General features: G+C 42.4%; 1 protein-coding gene and 1 non-coding gene across 2 annotated transcripts in view; both read right to left on the bottom strand.

Moving 5' to 3' along the window:
* The window catches only part of LOC126268194 (proton-coupled amino acid transporter-like protein CG1139), a 1364918-nt gene that overhangs the window by 391584 nt on the left and 955322 nt on the right, over positions 1-18012 (bottom strand). The gene's annotated exons all lie outside the window — the stretch shown is intronic.
* Positions 2941-3015, bottom strand: Trnas-cga (transfer RNA serine (anticodon CGA)). The gene has a single exon. It is a non-coding gene; the product is annotated as a tRNA-Ser (tRNA).

The following is an 18012-nucleotide window of genomic DNA, read 5'->3' as shown; positions in this document are numbered from 1 at the left end:
CACCGAACTTCACTAATGTTATGTGTGTGTGTGTATACATGGCAAGCTTGTACTTACAATCTGTAGTGTCATCCGATGGACGAGGTCTCATGTCGGAGTTGTCACCCAAAGATGAAACTACAACCAAGGACAGTCGCTGCCAGATGGAGTGGGAAATATGAGACGTGAGCAAAGACATGAACTCAAGAGGTTCCGTTAGCCGTAACTGCTGGAAGCTACTTACGTCAGGTTGCAGTGCCACTCAGCCCAGTCTTCAGTCGTCGCTTACAACGACAGCATCTCTCGTCCAGTGGTACTGAAACTGTTGGGTGCTACCCCGAGGGGGGGTCACGAATGGCGTGCAAAGGGACGGGGGTTCATTATGTTAGGAAACAATAATATTCTTAGTAACAGTGTGTGTGGGTTGGGGCTTATGGGCGCTCAACATAGAGGTCATCAGCGCCCTGACACACATTAAAAGGAACGAATGTGGACAGACTGAAGTAAAATGAAAAACACACTCAAAGAAAGCAGGAAAAGAAGGAAAATACTACATAAGAAAGTAAAACCGAAGGGAAAGGAAAACATAGCAACAAGAATGCCACACAAAATTGTCATTGGCTGGCCACTTACATAAAATATGGGCGAGCTTGTCACACAGTGAGCAAATTAAAATCCTCTCCCTAAAATCTTTGTAAAAACATTTGACATGGCACAGAACTTTAAAACTTTAACCACATTCGTCCGAGTGCTGCCCAAAAGAGATGGCAGGTCCGTTGGCAAGTCAGCCGCGGCCCGCTGGTCAGAAAATAAAACACAATCCAATACAACGTGGCGCACAGTGACCTGAACGCCGCAAGCACCACAAATTGGAGGGTCCTCCCGCCAGAGCAGGAAGCCATGTGTCATAGGGCTGTGGCCTATTCGAAGCCGAGTGAGGAGAACCTCCTTCCGTCGATGAGGCCGAAAGGAAGTATACCACGCACGCGTTTTGGGCTTGACAATACAGAGCTTATTGTCAGTCACTTCCAGCCACTCATCTTCCCACCGACGCATGACCCGTGAGCTCAACAGCGAGGTGAGTGCGTGCAGGGGGATAGCACACTGAGATACTTGTGGGGCGAGACACGCCTCCTTGACTGCCCTTTCATTCTCAGCAATGCCGACATGCCCCGGAACCCAGCAGAAAGCTACAACCTTCCCCAGTCGCTGTAGTCGGAGGAGGGCATCCTGGATGGTCTGGACGATTTTATCTGCCGGATACAAACGGTGCAATGCGTGAAGGATACTGAGTGAATCGGAACAGACAAGAAATTTAGGAGAGGAAGAATGTCTCATCTGCTCCAGAGCCGGCAAGACCGCAGACAATTCTGCATCAAAGACAGTAAAAGTCTGAGGCGGTCGGACCTTGAGAACACGATCCGGAAAAACAACTGAGCAACCAACGGAATCCCCTTGTTTCGACCCATCCGTAAAAACAGCTACATAGTCGTGGTGGAAGTCTGAGGCAGTCGGACCTTGAGGACACGATCCGGAAAAACAACTGAGCAACCAACGGAATCCCCTTGTTTCGACCCATCTGTGAAAACAGCTACATAGTCGTGGTGCTCAGATAAAATGGCAGAAAATGCTGCATTAAAAACGGTGGAAGGAGTGCAATCTCTCTTGTACTGCAATAAATCTAAAATCACTCCGGGCCGCTTCAGTAACCAGGCAGCAGGCGGTTAGAACCCTGGATTTGGGGTTATACATACCCAACACCAAGTGACACTAGCACACGTTGCACACGGATCCCAAACGGCAACGTAGCCCGGGGGCGGCGGGAAAAAGGCGGTCCAGAGGTGGATGGGCAACAAGATGGGAGCAGGCGAGCTTGGAGCTGCAAGAAACTTACAAGCCTGGCGCACCTGCAGGAGCTGCCGCCGGATGGTAAGTGGCGGTTCGCCAGCCTCAGCACAGAGGCTCTGTACGGGACTGGTCCGATAAGCACACGTGGCCAGTCGAATCCCAGCATGGTGAACAGCGTCAAGGATCCGCAAATACGACGGCCTCGCTGACCCATATACTGTGCACCCATAGTCCAGCCGTGACCGCACAAAAGCTCGATAAAACTGAAGGAGACGTGCCCTGTCCGCTCCCCAAGACCTGTGGCTGAGGCACTTGAGGATGTTCAGTGCCTTCAACGTTCTGGCTTTCAAGTCGCGTAGGTGAGGCAGCTATGACAGCCTGGAGTCAAAAATTGTCTCTAAAATACAGGACAGTATCCCCCATATGCAAGGCAGGCAAAGTAAAAAGACGACGAGAACGATTAAAATGAACACAAACACACTTATCGGCAGAAAACCGAAAACCCGTCTTTGCAGCCCACTCCTCTAACCACCGCACTGTTAGCTGCAATTGACGGCTCGCGGTTGCAACACTGGAGGAGGAACAGAAAACACCAAAGTCGTCCACAAACTAGGGGCACTGTACTGGACTCCTCACTGTAGATGTTATACTGTTGATGGCTATGGCAAAGAGGGTAACGCTTAAAACACTGCCCTGGGGGACACTGTTCTCTTGCTCAAAGCGACCAGACAGACCAACGCGGGTCCGAAAAACCGCTGAGACAGGAAAGACCGAATGAAAATCGGGAGGCGGCCACGAAAGCCCCATTGATGCAGTTGTGCAAGAGTACAGTGTCTCCAAGTAGTATCATATGCCTTACTGCTATCAAAGAAGATACCAATACAGTGATGCTCACGGAGTAAAGCCTGCCTAATAGCCGCTTCTTGGAGGGTCAGGTCGTCGACCGTGGACCGAAATTTTCGGAATCCACACTGAAAGCGGCTAAGGAGCTGTCTGGTCTCTAGCAGCCAGACCAGACGGCGGTTAACCATCCGTTCCAGCGTCTTTCCGACACAGCTTGTCCTTAGTAACAGACAATTAAGTTCATGAAACTTCCTGGCAGATTAAAACTGTGTGCCCGACCGAGACTCGAACTCGGGACCTTTGCCTTTCGCGGGCAAGTGCTCTACCAACTGAGCTACCGAAGCACGACTCACGTCCGGTACTCACAGCTTTACTTCTGCCAGTATCCGTCTCCTACCTTCCAAACTTTACAGAAGCTCTTCTGCGAATCTAGCAGAACTAGCACCCCTGAAAGAAAGGATATTGCGGAGACATGGCTTAGCCACGGATGCTGGCAGAAGTAAAGCTGTGAGTACCGGACGTGAGTCGTGCTTCGGTAGCTAAGTTGGTAGAGCACTTGTCCGCGAAAGGCAAAGGTCCCGAGTTCGAGTCTCGGTCGGGCACACAGTTTTAATCTGCCAGGAGGTTTCATATCAGCGTACACTCCGCTGCAGAGTGAAAATCTCATTCTGGAATTAAGTTCATCTTTGGTCGAACAAACGGCATGCCGCTGACCTGGTTTGAATTTCGGCCGACGTCGGTGTTTAACGCCTGGCGTGGTCGACGATAATGAAACTGTTGTTAACATTTTCAGCATTGCTTGAAATGATCGGTCGAACTGCCCGACCTCCTTCAACACCATCTAGGAATAAAGCCTACACATGCGAGATGAGTAGGCTTTGTTCGTAGATGGCGTTGCTTCCTTTTATAGCCGGCGGAATACCCTTTGTCGCCTGCGCCATTACTGTTTCCGTAACTGTCCCGCACAGTGCTAAGTTTGGGAAAACAGCGGACGATTCAGCTTTTTATACAGGGTGTTACAAAAAGGTACGGCCAAACTTTCAGGAAACATTCCTCACACACAAATAAAGAAAAGATGTTATGTGGACATGTGTCCGGAAACGCTTAATTTCCATGTTAGAGCTCATTTTAGTTTCGTCAGTATGTACTGTACTTCCTCGATTCACCGCCAGTTGGCCCAATTGAAGGAAGGTAATGTTGACTTCGGTGCTTGTGTTGACATGCGACTCATTGCTCTACAGTACTAGCATCAAACACATCAGTGCGTAGCATCAACAGGTTAGTGTTCATCACGAACGTGGTTTTGCCGGCCGCGGCAGCCATGCGGTTCTAGGCGCTGTAGTCCGGAACCGCGCGACTGCTACGGTCGCAGGTTCGTATCCTACCTCGGGCATGGATGTGTGTGATGTCCTTAGGTTAGTTAGGTTTAAGTAGTTCTAAGTTCTAGGGGACTGATGACCTCAGATGTTAAGTCCCATAGTGCACCGAGCCATTTGAACCATTTGAACGCGGTTTTGCAGTCAGTGCAATGTTTACAAATGCGGGGTTGGCAAATGCCCATTTGTTGTACGGATTAGCACGCGGCAATAGCCGTGGCGCGGTACGTTCGTATCGAGACACATTTCCAGAACGAAGGTGTCCCGAAAGGAAGTCGTTCGAAGCAATTGATCGGCGTCTTAGGAGCACAGAACATTCCAGCCTATGACTCGCGACTGGGGAAGACCTAGAACGACGAGGACAGCTGCAATGGACGAGGCAATTCTTCGTGCAGTTGACGATAACCCTAATGTCAGCGTCAGAGAAGTTGATGCTGTACAAGGTAACGTTGACCACGTCACTGTATGGAGAGTGCTACGGGAGAACCAGTTGTTTCCGTACCATGTACAGCGTGTGAAGGCACTATCAGCAGCTGATTGGCCTCCACGGGTACACTTCTGCTAATGGTTCATCCAACAATGTGTCAATCCTCATTTCAGTGCAAATGTTCTCTTTACAGATGAGGCTTCATTCCAACGTGATCAAATTGTAAATTTTCACAATCAACATGTGTGGGCTGACGAGAATCCGCACGCAATTGTTCAATCACGTCATCAACACAGATTTTCTGTGAACGTTTGGGCAGGCATTGTTGGTGATGTCTTGATTGGGCCCCATGTTCTTCGACCTACGCTCAATGGAGCACGTTTTCAGGATTTCATACGGGATACTCTATGTGTGCTGCTAGAGCATGTGTCTTTACAAGTACGACACAACATATGGTTCGTGCACGATGGAGCTCTTGCACTTTTCAGTCGAAGTGTTCGTACGCTTCTCAACAACAGATTCGGTGACCGATGGATTGATAGAGGCGGACCAATTCCATGTCCTCCATGCTCTCCTGACCTCAACCCTCTTGACTTTCTTTTATGGGGGCATTTGAAAGCTCTTGTCTACGCAACCCCTGTACCAAATATAGAGACTCTTCGTGCTCGTATTGTGGACGGCTGTGATACAATACGCCATTCTCGAGGGGTGCATCAGCGCATCAGGGATTCCATGCGACGGAGGGTGGATGCATGTATCCTCGCTAACGGAGTACATTTCGAACATTTCCTGTAACAAAGTGTTTGAAGTCACGCTGGGACGTTCTGTTGCTGTGTGTTTCCATTTCATCATTAATGTGATTTGAAGAGAAGTAATAAAATGAGCTCTAACATGGAAAGTAAGCGTTTCCGGATACATGTTCACATAACATATTTTCTTTCTTTGTGTGTGAGGAATGTTTCCTGAAAGTTTGGCCATACCTTTTTGTAACACCCTGTATAAAAAGCTGAATCATCCGCTGTTTTCCCATTCTGAGGACTTGGAATGTTTACCTTGTGGGTGGTGAAATGTTCATGCAACATTTGACAGTATTTATTATGAAATAACTGGTATTGCAGGTATAAAGTATATGGAACAGGAATTACTACGTATAGAGATATTTCGAATGTCCTTTTCACATAACAGAAAAATTGAAATGTAATATTACACACCTATAGAAAGATAGGCTTGGAGCTTGCGTGGAAGTTTGAAAATATTAAATGCAATGAGGTAACAGCTCGGCACCAACGTCTTCAAATATGAGTGTTATGCAGTAATAACGTGCCCATTTATTAGTTTTTGCCCAATTATAGACACTTGTAAAAGTGGTATTTATTTTTTAAGTAGGTAATTCAAGGAATGCAGCATTTTTCTTGTACAGAGGGCAAAAAATTTAGTTTCATGTTACAGTGAAATGAATTTTTATTAACAGCTTCATCCATCATTTAACAAGTATTCATTTTGTGTACTAAACGATAGGTTTGTTGTTTCTTGAGTTGTGGTGAAAACTTATTTCTTTGAAAGTTATGTTACCTCTTCCGGTTTCCACACATTGAACAATATCTTAATTATCGGTCGTCCTACCGAAACTATATAAGAAATGGGCTTCAGTATTATTCAGTTTGTGAATGTACGTTCATGATAACAATGTATGAATAATTTTTGTTCTTTTGTGCCTGCAGTGCAAAATATCTTTTCTAATGACATGATAATTACGATTATCAGTCAGCTACACTGCTCTTTAATGATTTTTGTTTTACAAATAATTCACAATGACCTCATTTCGGCATATTGCCATCATGAAGTGCTACATAATATCGTTGCTGCCATGTCCTGTCTTTCTTTAGAATTATTAGTTTCTCCCTAAATGTACGCTGTAGGCTTATATGTGACTTTATTTGGTTTTTACATATGCTATTTTTCCCTCGACATTCGTAATAATCATGTCATTAGACGTATAAATACACTAGTAATATCCATCTCCAATTTGGCAGTTGCGAAAATACCCCATAAATCGAAAAATTTGAGACGAACTGATTCAGTGTGGTTCGACTGAGGGAGGAAATGCAGTTGTATACAACTGGTTTCATGTTTATATCTACTTTTATTAGCTTGCATTTACAATAGACAGTTGAGTGTCATTTCCTGGTTCCCAGTGGTCTCTCTGGCAATGTATGGCCATGTTTTTCTTTACTCTGGGTCACCTGGAAATGTAAACCTGCGAAACCCATTTTTGCAACAGTGAGCACAGTTCACAGATGAGCATCTACTCGTGTTGATGAAGAAATCCTCGATACATTTAATTAGAAATTTACACTCGCATTGTTACTCATATGTAAACAAGTGTGAATATACTATACTTTGGGGAAAACATGGGAACTGTTCAGGTCAGGTTATAGGAATTTAGCCCATACGCTGTTACTCTCCAGTGCAAGTGAGCTATTGTTATAATGTAATCGCCACAAAAGTATACATGAAAAATTTGTTCCCAGAGAAATAAATATTGAAAGAACAAATGTTCAGCACTAGATAGGTCAGCATGCATTTATAAAATCTGAGTGGTAAAGCAGTTCAGTCTTAATGCACGAGGCTGTTCATTAAGAACTATAATGGCAAGTTCTTGATGATCAAAATAATGTGTAGTTTAAAGTAGAGGATGTTACAGAAATATTATGTTGTAAACATGCTGCATAGGAAATCAGGAAAAATGTTGGGAAAGGAATAACAACTTCTGAAAGCTTTAATATTTCTAAGAACATTAACTACAAAGGAAATAAAGACTCAACAATATTTATCAACACAACTGTATCAGTAAAATACATCAAATTGTAGTAGAGCAAGGCAGTAGGTGGTAAAAATTTTAGCTATTCAAAAATAGTTATAAGTAAAATAGAATCGATGATTAATGTATTTTATAAAAATACTTCCTACAGTGGAAAATGTTATAATCCATGATGCCAGTGATGAGAACAACTGAATGTAAAAAATGGATTCAGTTCGTTGTAGGAAGCATTCGATCCACTGGGTTGTAGTTTTGTGTATTGGTTGAATCATTTTCTCATTGTTTCGAGTGGCACCAGTCTATGGGAGCAACTGAATGAAAACAATTGCTTTAGTCAGTTGTAGTTTTACGCATCAGTTGGATTATTGCTCATTCATTTCTTTTGAAACGAGACCATTCTGTAGTATTTCTGTCATGTTTCTTGTCATTTTTTTTTTTCAACAACATATTGATTTGTTCACTCGCAAGAAGCCACTCTTCAGTGTTATAATTGGTCGAGCTATCCATCATTCTTCTGAGAGAAACCAGTGTGCAGTACTTTCATTAGTTCAATTAAAGCAGTGAATACAACTGGCGTGTAAGTACTCAAGGAGACCCTTGCCCACAGAGGTACATAAAGATGTGTCTGGGGATGCACATAAGTATCATACATGTTGCCTTCAGTCGCAAAGACTGGGGACTTGTCTTCAGATGTGTGATGAGTCTGCACCAGTTTTCGAATTTAGGTAACCAATGGTCCTGTTAAGAATACACAATTCTGTTACAAGTTGGCACAGTGTGACTACAGCTTTTAGAAAATTAAGACGAAACCGAAAAGTTACTATTCCCAGTAGTGGTTACATAGTTTTTAAGCACAGTACGAGTACACATACACAGATCTCATCAAGGAGCATATTTGTAACGAAAATTGAAACAAATCAGTAAATATTCAAATGTAAAGATGTTAAATTTTTACATTACACTATTATTTTAAAAAGGAGCCATTTGCAAAACAACTATTTGCATAAATTATTTGCATAGAAATCAAATGGGGTATGATATAATGAAATTTTTGCAAATATTAAATACTTGTTTCCTTAGGGAAAAAACGGATTTTTAAAATTGCTGGAAAAACTGTGGCTGTTAAAATGTTCATTTAATGCGTTTTCAAAAAAATTTTCTTTGTGTAATAACATTTCTAACTGTCTAGCACATCAAGATTTCTAGCATTATTTTCAGCATGGAGCACTTAAATTGTTGTGGATGTCACTTAGTTTGTATCTGTCGAGGTATATACAGTTAGCTAATGTGTATTTGCAAAATTGGTTGAGACTGAAAGCAGAAGTATATTCTTCATAAAGCATAAGGCTAATTCTTCCTATTTTTCCTATGTAGAATGCGGGACGAATGTTACACTGTAGTTCATATATCCCACTTTGTTCCACTGTTGGTGTGTTTATGTGTATTGTGCGAGGTAAATGGTGTCCAAGTTTGTTGCTTGCGGAGAAACATATTTTTATACTGCCATTTCTAAAAAACTAGCACTTTTTTGTGTTGCTGTGCCTCAGTAGGGAATGCTTGTGGAGATTTGCATTGTATCAGTTGTTTTACCTATAATACTTCTGTTAGTGATGTTGACCAAATTTCACTGGATACTTTGTTAACTGATTTTGCTCAACATTCATTCTTCTCTGTAGTTGCTTGACTTGCATGTTTTTGTTGGGTTAGTGCTTTGCGTTTTAAAGGTAACGTGTGTGTCCTGTTCAACATAAACTTAAATGTTGCATTTGTGTTTACATGAATATGGCAATTTAAACCATATTTATCCACCTCTAGAAACAGTAACAAATTGTTCAGTTTTCTGTTACAAGTCAGGTATCCCACAGTGGGATTGACCTTTTTAAGCCATCTGTACGCTTATGTAGGTTAAGACCCAAGGTATCACACGTTGCAGCCTTTCAACCTTGTGGGCCCCGCGTTTGCAAGTAAGTGACAAAGAAACTTCGGAATTTTGTATGGCACTCAATAGCTTTAAAAAAGTTATATGATGTAGTGCAGTTCTATGGTGTAATTAATAGGATAGTGGCGTCATGTGCACAAAGTTGTGGGTTCAGATCCTGCTAGATGCAGTGCTTTTTTGTTTTTAAATCTTTATCTAAATGTCTTTGATCATTATTTTTATTCAATTAAGGGTTAAATGTAATTTTTATTTCCATATTAATCATAATCATAATTCATTTGCCCTCATTATTCTTCCTATCATTCTTTTTCCACTTCAAATCTTTCTTCATGTGTTTTAATTAATATTATATATTAATTTCGGTGTAAGTTCTTTTGTTTTATTTCCCTTTTTCGTTTACATTATTTCATTCATTATATCTAATTCTCATTTTGTTTGAATTTCGTTATACTTGTAAACCCTTCTTTCATTTAAATCTTCATCTGTGTTAACTTGTCCATAGTGCAGTAGGTATTTAGGCTACGGTTTAAGCGTTTGTATGACGATTACCAACCAAAAAAGAATGCACATCTGGTAAAGAAAAATACATTTTTCACACTACTTTACAGTCAGTATAAAAAGATTTATTTGTTTTTTGTTTTTGAACTGATAGATCGGAATTTTCAAATAATTGTATATAATAATAGGCAAATATAATTGAATTCATATTCACAAAAATTCCGATTGGAGAAACCATGATATAAAGGAAACATGAAACAGGAGAAAAGTACATGTTGGCAGCTTAGTGACGAACCAGGTGTGTGGAAAAATGAAAGTTCTGGACAAAGAACAATAAGGATTCATGCGTGAGGAGAAATGAGGTTCATAGTGGTTGCAGAGTTCAGCTATGATTCGATATCAATATCGGAAGATTATCACGACGAAATGAACATTGAAAATTATATAAAATTTATTCAAGAGCGCCTAATAACAAATATTCCAGGTGGAAGTGGTGCGTTATTAGCCAATGTACCCTATCACGGTGTTAACAAAAATAAGCCTCGAAAAATAAGCGAAACTATACCTATTCAAAAAACAGATAAAAATTCACTTGACGCCTTCCTGAGAGACAATCTCTACTCATTCCACATTAATAATATAAGAGCAGACCAGATGTGGCTTAAATTCAAAGAAATAGTATCGGCAGCAGTTAAGAGATTTTAACCACATAAATTAACAAACGACGGAGATGATCCTCCATGGTACACAAAACGGGTTAGAACACTTGCAGAAACAACGAAATAAACATTCCAAATTTAAACGGACGCAAAATTCCCAAGATTGGCGATCTTTTGCAGAAGCTCGAAATTTAGCGCGGACTTCAGTGCGAGATGCCTATAACAGTTTCCACAGTGAAACTTGGTCTCGAAACCTGACAGAAAATCCAAAGAGATTCTGGTTGTATGTGAAGTATGTTAGCGGCAAGAAACAATCAATGCCTTCTCTGCACGATAGCATGGAGATACTATCGAAGACAGTGCAGCCAAAGCAGAGATACTAAACGCAGTCTTCTGAAATGCCTTCACAAAAGAAGACGAAGTAAATATTCCAGAATTCGAATCGAGAACAGCTGCCAACATGAGTAACGTAGAAGTAAATATCTTCGGAGTAGTGAAGCAATTTAAATCACTTAATAAAAGCAAGTCTCCTGGTCCAGACTGAATACCAATTAGGTTCCTTTCGGAGTATGCTGATGCATTAGCTCCATACTTAACAATCATATACAACTGTTCCCTCGACGAAAGATCTATTCCCAAGACTGGACAGTTGCATAGGTCACACCAATATTCAGGAAAGGTAGTAGGAGTAATCCACTAAATTACAGTTCATTACAGGTATCGTTAACTCGATATGCAGCAGTAACTTAGAACATATACAGGGTGTACAAAAAGGTACGGCCAAACTTTCAGGAAACATTCCTCACACACAAAGAAAAAAAAAATGTTACGTGGACATGTGTCTGGAAACGCTTACTTTCCATGTTAGAGCTCATTTTATTACTTCTCTTCAAATCGCATTAATTATGGAATGGAAACACACAGCAACAGAACGTACCAGCGTGACTTCAAACACTTTGGTACAGGAAATGTTCGAAATGTACTCCGTTAGCGAGGATACATGCTTCCACCCTCCGTCACATGGAATCTCTGATGCGCTGATGCAGCCCTGGAGAATGGCGTATTGTATCACAGCCGTCCACAATACGAGCACGAAGAGTCTCTACATTTGGTACCGGGGTTGCGTAGACAAGAGCTTTCAAATGCCCCCATAAAAGAAAGTCAAGAGGGTTGAGGTCAGGAGATCGTGGAGGCTATGGAATTGGTCCGCCTCTACCAATCCATCGGTCACCGAATCTGTTGTTGAGAAGCGTACGAAAACTTCGACTGAAAAGTGCAGGAGCTCCATCGTGCATGAACCACATATTGTGTCGTACTTGTAACGGCTCATGTTCTAGCAGCAGAGGTAGAGTATCCCGTATGAAATCATGATAACGCGCTCCATTGAGCGTACGTGGAAGCGTAGGTGACGAAACTAAAATGAGCTCTAACATGGAAATTAAACGTTTCCGGACACATGTCCACATAACATCTTTTCTTTATTTGTGTGTGAGAAATGTTTCCTGAAAGTTTGGGCGTACCTTTTTGTAACACCCTGTATTGTGTTCGTACATAATGAATTAGTTCGAAGAAAACGGTCTATTGACACACAGTCAACATGGGTTTAGAAAACATCGGTCTTGTGAAACACAACTAGCTCTTTATTCACATGAAGTGCATAGTGCTATTGTCAAGGGATTTCAGATCGATTCCGTATTTATGGATTTCCGGAAGACTTTTGACACTGTACCACACAAGCGGCTCGTGAAATTGCGTGCTTATGGAATATCGTCTCAGTTATGTGACGTGGTTTGTGATTTCCTGTTCGTAGTAATTGACAGAAAGTCATCGAGTAAAACAGAAGTTATTTCTGACGTTCCCCAAGGTAGTGTCATAGGCCCTCTGCTGTTCCTTATCCATACAAACGATTTGGGAGACAATCTGAGCAGCCCTCTTCGGTTGTTTGCAGATGACGCTGTCGTTTATCGACTAATAGTGTCATCAGAAGATCAAAACAAACTGCAAAACTATTTAGAAGAAATATCGGAATGGTGTGAAAAGGGGCAGTTGACCTTAAATAACAAAACGTATGGGGTCATCCACATGAGTGCTAAAAGGAACTGCTTAAACTTCGGTTACACGATAAATCAGTCTAATCTAAAAGCCGTAAATTCAAATAAATACCTAGGTATTACAATTACGAACTACTTAAATTGGAAGGAACACATAGAAAACGTTGTGGGCAAGGCTAACCAAAGACTGCATTTTATCGGCAGGACTCTTAGAAAATGTAACAGACCTACTAAGGAGACTGCATACACTACACTTGTCCGTCTTCTTTTAGAGTACTGCTGCGCGGTGTGGGACCCTTACCAGAGAGGACTGATGGAGTACATCGAATTTGGGGCCTCCACGCATGCGCACTTCCTGCTTAAGACTGGCATAAATAGGGGCTCTAGGCATGCCTTAGCAGTGTGTTCGTCGCACCTGAAGATGTCGGCCAGTTGCGCTGATGTAATATTGTGGAGTTTTCACTATGACATCCGACGTCTCGCCCGAGAACCATATATACAACATTTCCGTCGGGAAAGCCTCAAGCAATACATCGAAAAAGTCCAAAGATAGGCAGCACGTTTTGTATTGCGAAATATGGGAGAGTGTGTCACAGAAATGACACAGGATTTGGGATGGACATCATTAAAATAAAGGCGTTTTTCTTTGCGACCGTATCTTCTCACGATATTCTAATCACCAACTTTCTCCTCCGATTGCGAAAATATTTTGTTGACTCTGACTTACATAGGGAGGAACGATCACCAATATAAAATAAGGGAAATCAGAGCTCGTACGGAAAGATATAGGTGTTCATTCTTTCCGCGCGCTATACGAGATGGGAATAATAGAGAATTGTGAAGGTGGTTCGATGAACCCTCTGCCAGGCACTTAAATGTGATTTGCAGAGTACCCATGTAGATGTAGATGAAGCGCCCAACACATCTTCACGTAAAGTGGATATACAATCATAACTGACTGAGTATAAAATTCCACGGCTTCCACCCTACAACTGTGATTGAACCCCATCGAAATTATTGGGAATTTAATGAAACAGAAAGTTTCACCAAACAACGTCAGCAATGTTACCCTCTCCCAGCTTAAACAAATGATTACAGCTGCAATATAGAGCATTACGAAAGACGACTGGAAAAAGGCGTGTGATGAACTGAAATGTTCAGCCCTTACATATGGATTAAAAGTTGTTGAATACATTGTATTAACTATTTTCACTGGGTCACATTTTTTCTTCCTGTCTTTCGTTTTTATTTGGAATCCTTGTGTATGCGATTTTAATTATTTTTATTTGTCCGTCATAATATTTACACGTTTGAAAATTCTTATGTATTGATTAACAAACAAAGGTAGAATCATCTTTTTGATCAGTCATTTAGATAAAGATTTGAAATTTTTAAAAATGTTACAGCACCTGCCAAAGTTTGAACCCACAACCTCTTGCACAGCACGCAGACGTGATGTTCTCTGCCCTATGTAAGGTGGCTATTTTTTGATGGTGTTATTGGATGTTTTAAAACTTGTAAAGAAAAGATATATATTTGAAGAATTGCAGTCAGAGAAAAACTTGCCCGGCAACAGCATCTGTGTCTGCTACTGCACAACTGTGGTGTCATAAAATCTTTGACAGTCACCAGTGGATAACTGCGTTGTGTCGTGTTGTGTGTACTGCGTAATTCATGGGCGCAGTTGTGGAACTATGGGAGTTGCATTTTTATTACGAGGAGGAATGATGGTTCAGAACAATGGTTGACTAGGATACGGACATAAAAAAGGTTTTGAAATGATGAACAACGAATTATTTGATGAGCTAACGTTTATTTTTACTGACTTGTACTATTGGCTCATTTCACACACGTCACAGGCGAATTTTTGATAGACTTTCCGTTGATCGATCTTCTGAGTTAATTTACTATACCGTGGAAGTTGTTGGAGTAAATGAATTTTCACATTAGAGCCTATGATTGTATTCATCGATAAGCTCCTAGCTGAAATTTCAGTACTTAAAGGTTGAGTCATGACTTCATTTACGTTCTGTTTGAAGATTATGAACCCAATTTCCCTGGACCAACTGTAGTTAGTTTTAGCAGTATTTTTAGCTTCCTTTGCGTAATGCAGGTTCTGTCAGTTTCTTTATTTTACTGGGGCCATATATCAGTGCAGAAATTTTCGTGTGTTTCAGGTTACATTCATATACAGGTCGTCATTACAGTTTTTTTATATACAGTCACGTTAAAAAAAAAAAAACAGTTCGCACTGACCAAGTCTACTGAGCGTGAAATTATTGGCTTGCGTATTTACACTCATGGAAATAGAAATAAGAACACCGTGAATTCATTGTCCCAGGAAGGGGAAACTTTATTGACACATTCCTGGGGTCAGATACATCACATGATCACACTGACAGAACCACAGGCACATAGACACAGGCAACAGAGCATGCACAATGTCGGCACTAGTACAGTGTATATCCACCTTTCGCAGCAATGCAGGCTGCTATTCTCCCATGGAGACGATCGTAGAGATGCTGGATGTAGTCCTGTGGAGCGGCTTGCCATGCCATTTCCACCTGGCGCCTAAGTTGGACCAGCGTTCGTGCTGGACGTGCAGACCGCGCGAGACGACGCTTCATCCAGTCCCAAACATGCTCAATGGGGGACAGATCCGGAGATCTTGCTGGTCAGGGTAGTTGACTTACACCTTCTAGAGCACGTTGGGTGGCACGGGATACATGCGGACGTGCATTGTCCTGTTGGAACAGCAAGTTCCCCTGCCGGTCTAGGAATGGTAGAACGATGGGTTCGATGACGGTTTGGATGTACCGTGCACTATTCAGTGTCCCCTCGACGATCACCAGAGGTGTATGGCCAGTGTAGGAGATTGCTCCCCACACCATGATGCCGGGTGTTGGCCCTGTGTGCCTCGGTCGTATGCAGTCCTGATTGTGGCGCTCACCTGCACGGCTCCAAACACGCATACGACCATCATTGGCATCAAGGCAGAAGCGACTCTCATCGCTGAAGACGACACGTCTCCATTTGTCCCTCCATTCACGCTTGTCGCGACACCACTGGAGGCGGGCTGCACGATGTTGGGGCGTGAGCGGAAGACGGCCTAACGGTGTGCGGGACCGCAGCCCAGCTTCATGGAGACGGTTGCGAATGGTCCTCGCCGATACCCCAGGGGCAACAGTGTCCCTAATTTGCTGGGAAGTGGCGGTGCGGTCCCCTACGGCACTGCGTAGGATCCTATGGTCTTGGCGTGCATCCGTGCGTCGCTGCGGTCCGGTCCCAGGTCGAGGGGCACGTGCACCTTCCGCCGACCACTGGCGACAACATCGATGTACTGTGGAGACCTCACGCCCCACGTGTTGAGCAATTCGGCGGTACGTCCACCCGGCCTCCCGCATGCCCACTATACGCCCTCGCTCAAAGTCCGTCAAGTGCACATACGGTTCACGTCCACGCTGTCGCGGCATGCTACCACTGTTAAAGACTGCGATGGAGCTCCGTATGCCACGGCAAACTGGCTGACACTGACGGCGGCGGTGCACAAATGCTGCGCAGCTAGCGCCATTCGACGGCCAACACCGCGGTTCCTGGTGTGTCCGCTGTGCGTGTGATCATTGCTTGTACAGCCCTCTCGCAGTGTCCGGAGCAAATATGGTGGGTCTGACACACCGGTGTCAATGTGTTCTTTTTTCCATTTCCAGGAGTGTATTTGCGTATGAAGGAGATCGGTTTTCACACAGACAGGTTTCTTTTAAATTTAATTAAAGTGATGTGGCTCGGAGCTCAGTTGTGTATTTACGTTGTCGGTTCACATCACCAGGTTTGTATTCACGATAACACACGCACAAGTAAAGGCTACTCACTCACAGCTGACAAACGTGTGCTCTGTATTTTAACGAAAAAGATTTCGCGCGAAATTCCGAAACAATTGTGTCCATTACATGCAAACGAAAGCCCACTAGGATTGAATCGCTCTAGGATGTGATACCTAGGACCCTAACCTTCACCACCAGATATATTGTTTTAATAGTTTAATTTCGCACGATTCTCTGTAGAAGGAAGTGTGAAGAGCAAATTGATTACGCGTTAGGTTCAGTTCATAGATCGTAAGACAATTTTTTTTCTTTTTTTTATTTCCTACGTTTTCCAGTAGAAGAATACATTAAAAGCGAATGAACCGTTGTCTCCTAAACGCACGTACAGCTGCATTGTTCAGCCGTAAGACAACTGTTTTATATTAATATTGTTCATTTCGAGTGTTTTGTGTGCAAGATTGTGTTAACAGAATGTATATTTGTTTTATCTGCTGCACGTAAACCATGTGACATTTTCAATGAGCGCAGTTATACAGTTTGCGAGTCATCTGAAACAACCAATAGCAGCATACGCCAACAGTTTGCGACGCGCTCAGCTAAAAAGGCAATTGTAAACTGAATAGGTAATTCAAAGGTAAATAGCGGAACATAAAATCTCTAACTAAAAATAAAACTCCACGCCATGAATCCAAATAAGAAATCATATACAATAGAGTCGACTGAAGCAGTGAATTAAAATTTGTACCTGCACCGACATTCGAATCCGAGTCTCCTGCTTACTAGGTAGACGCGCTATTATCCATTTCCACCCGATCGTTTTGGGTCGGTTTTTAATTTTGTATGCCGCCCTGTTACTTCTGTTTTGCTTCCAACCGGCCTAAAACGATCGTGCAACTTGGGCGCTACACGTTTCACTTGTTTTTGTTCCGATTCCGCGCCAACAGAGCGCAGCAGCAACGTTGAAAGTGACTGTAAACATTAAAGTGCGCGTCATTTATGACGACGGCAGAGTTTAGTTTCGTTCTGCGCATCTGACTCCACAAAACACATGTCAGCCAATGAACAGAGAACGACGTTGCCAGAGCTCAACTGCAGTGCAGAGCACGGACGAGTGTCTTGTTTCAGAAACGTTCAGTCATAAATAAAGTAATTGAACAAAAGCAATGTCTTGATAGCAGACTTTCTTATATAGAAAGTTTGGACAAAGCATTCTTTATACCAATTGCTTCATATTCTATTAATTAATTAAATAAAACAAGCAATAAGTCTCCTAATTTAGGCGATAGCAAGGAAAGGCGTTTGTTTCATTCTCACTAACCGCTTTATCGCAATAAAGAGCAGCGATAGTTGTTTATTTCCTATTGTACGTCGACGGAACGTGAGTAATTCATAATCATACCAACAGTGTTTGTTGGTTTTTTGCGTGACATTTTAAAGTCCTCTTGGGAAATGTAATTGAATGACGAGCTGCGTTAGCGTAATGGTTAAAGTGCCGCCGGCACGCTGGCTCAGTGTGTTCGGTCAGAAGGTTAGCATGCCTCTGTAATAAAAAAGCTGAGCTAATCGATCAACAACGAACTTAAACAATGCCTTACGACGTCCGCCCTGAGCACATGGAACGCAAACGTTGCTCGGTGCTTAATATTTTCTTTATTTAAAAACAAAATCGAAGTGTCTTACTTTATGAGTTTTATTCGTTTGAATGTAATTTTTTGAAATTTCTAGTGGCAACTAAAATCGACCATACGGA

This window comes from Schistocerca gregaria, chromosome 4 (assembly GCF_023897955.1).
Source record: "Schistocerca gregaria isolate iqSchGreg1 chromosome 4, iqSchGreg1.2, whole genome shotgun sequence".
Classification (NCBI taxonomy): Eukaryota; Metazoa; Arthropoda; class Insecta; order Orthoptera; family Acrididae; genus Schistocerca; species Schistocerca gregaria.
The sequence above is the reverse complement of the archived record's forward strand: the minus strand, read 5'-3'. Positions and strand labels throughout refer to the sequence as shown.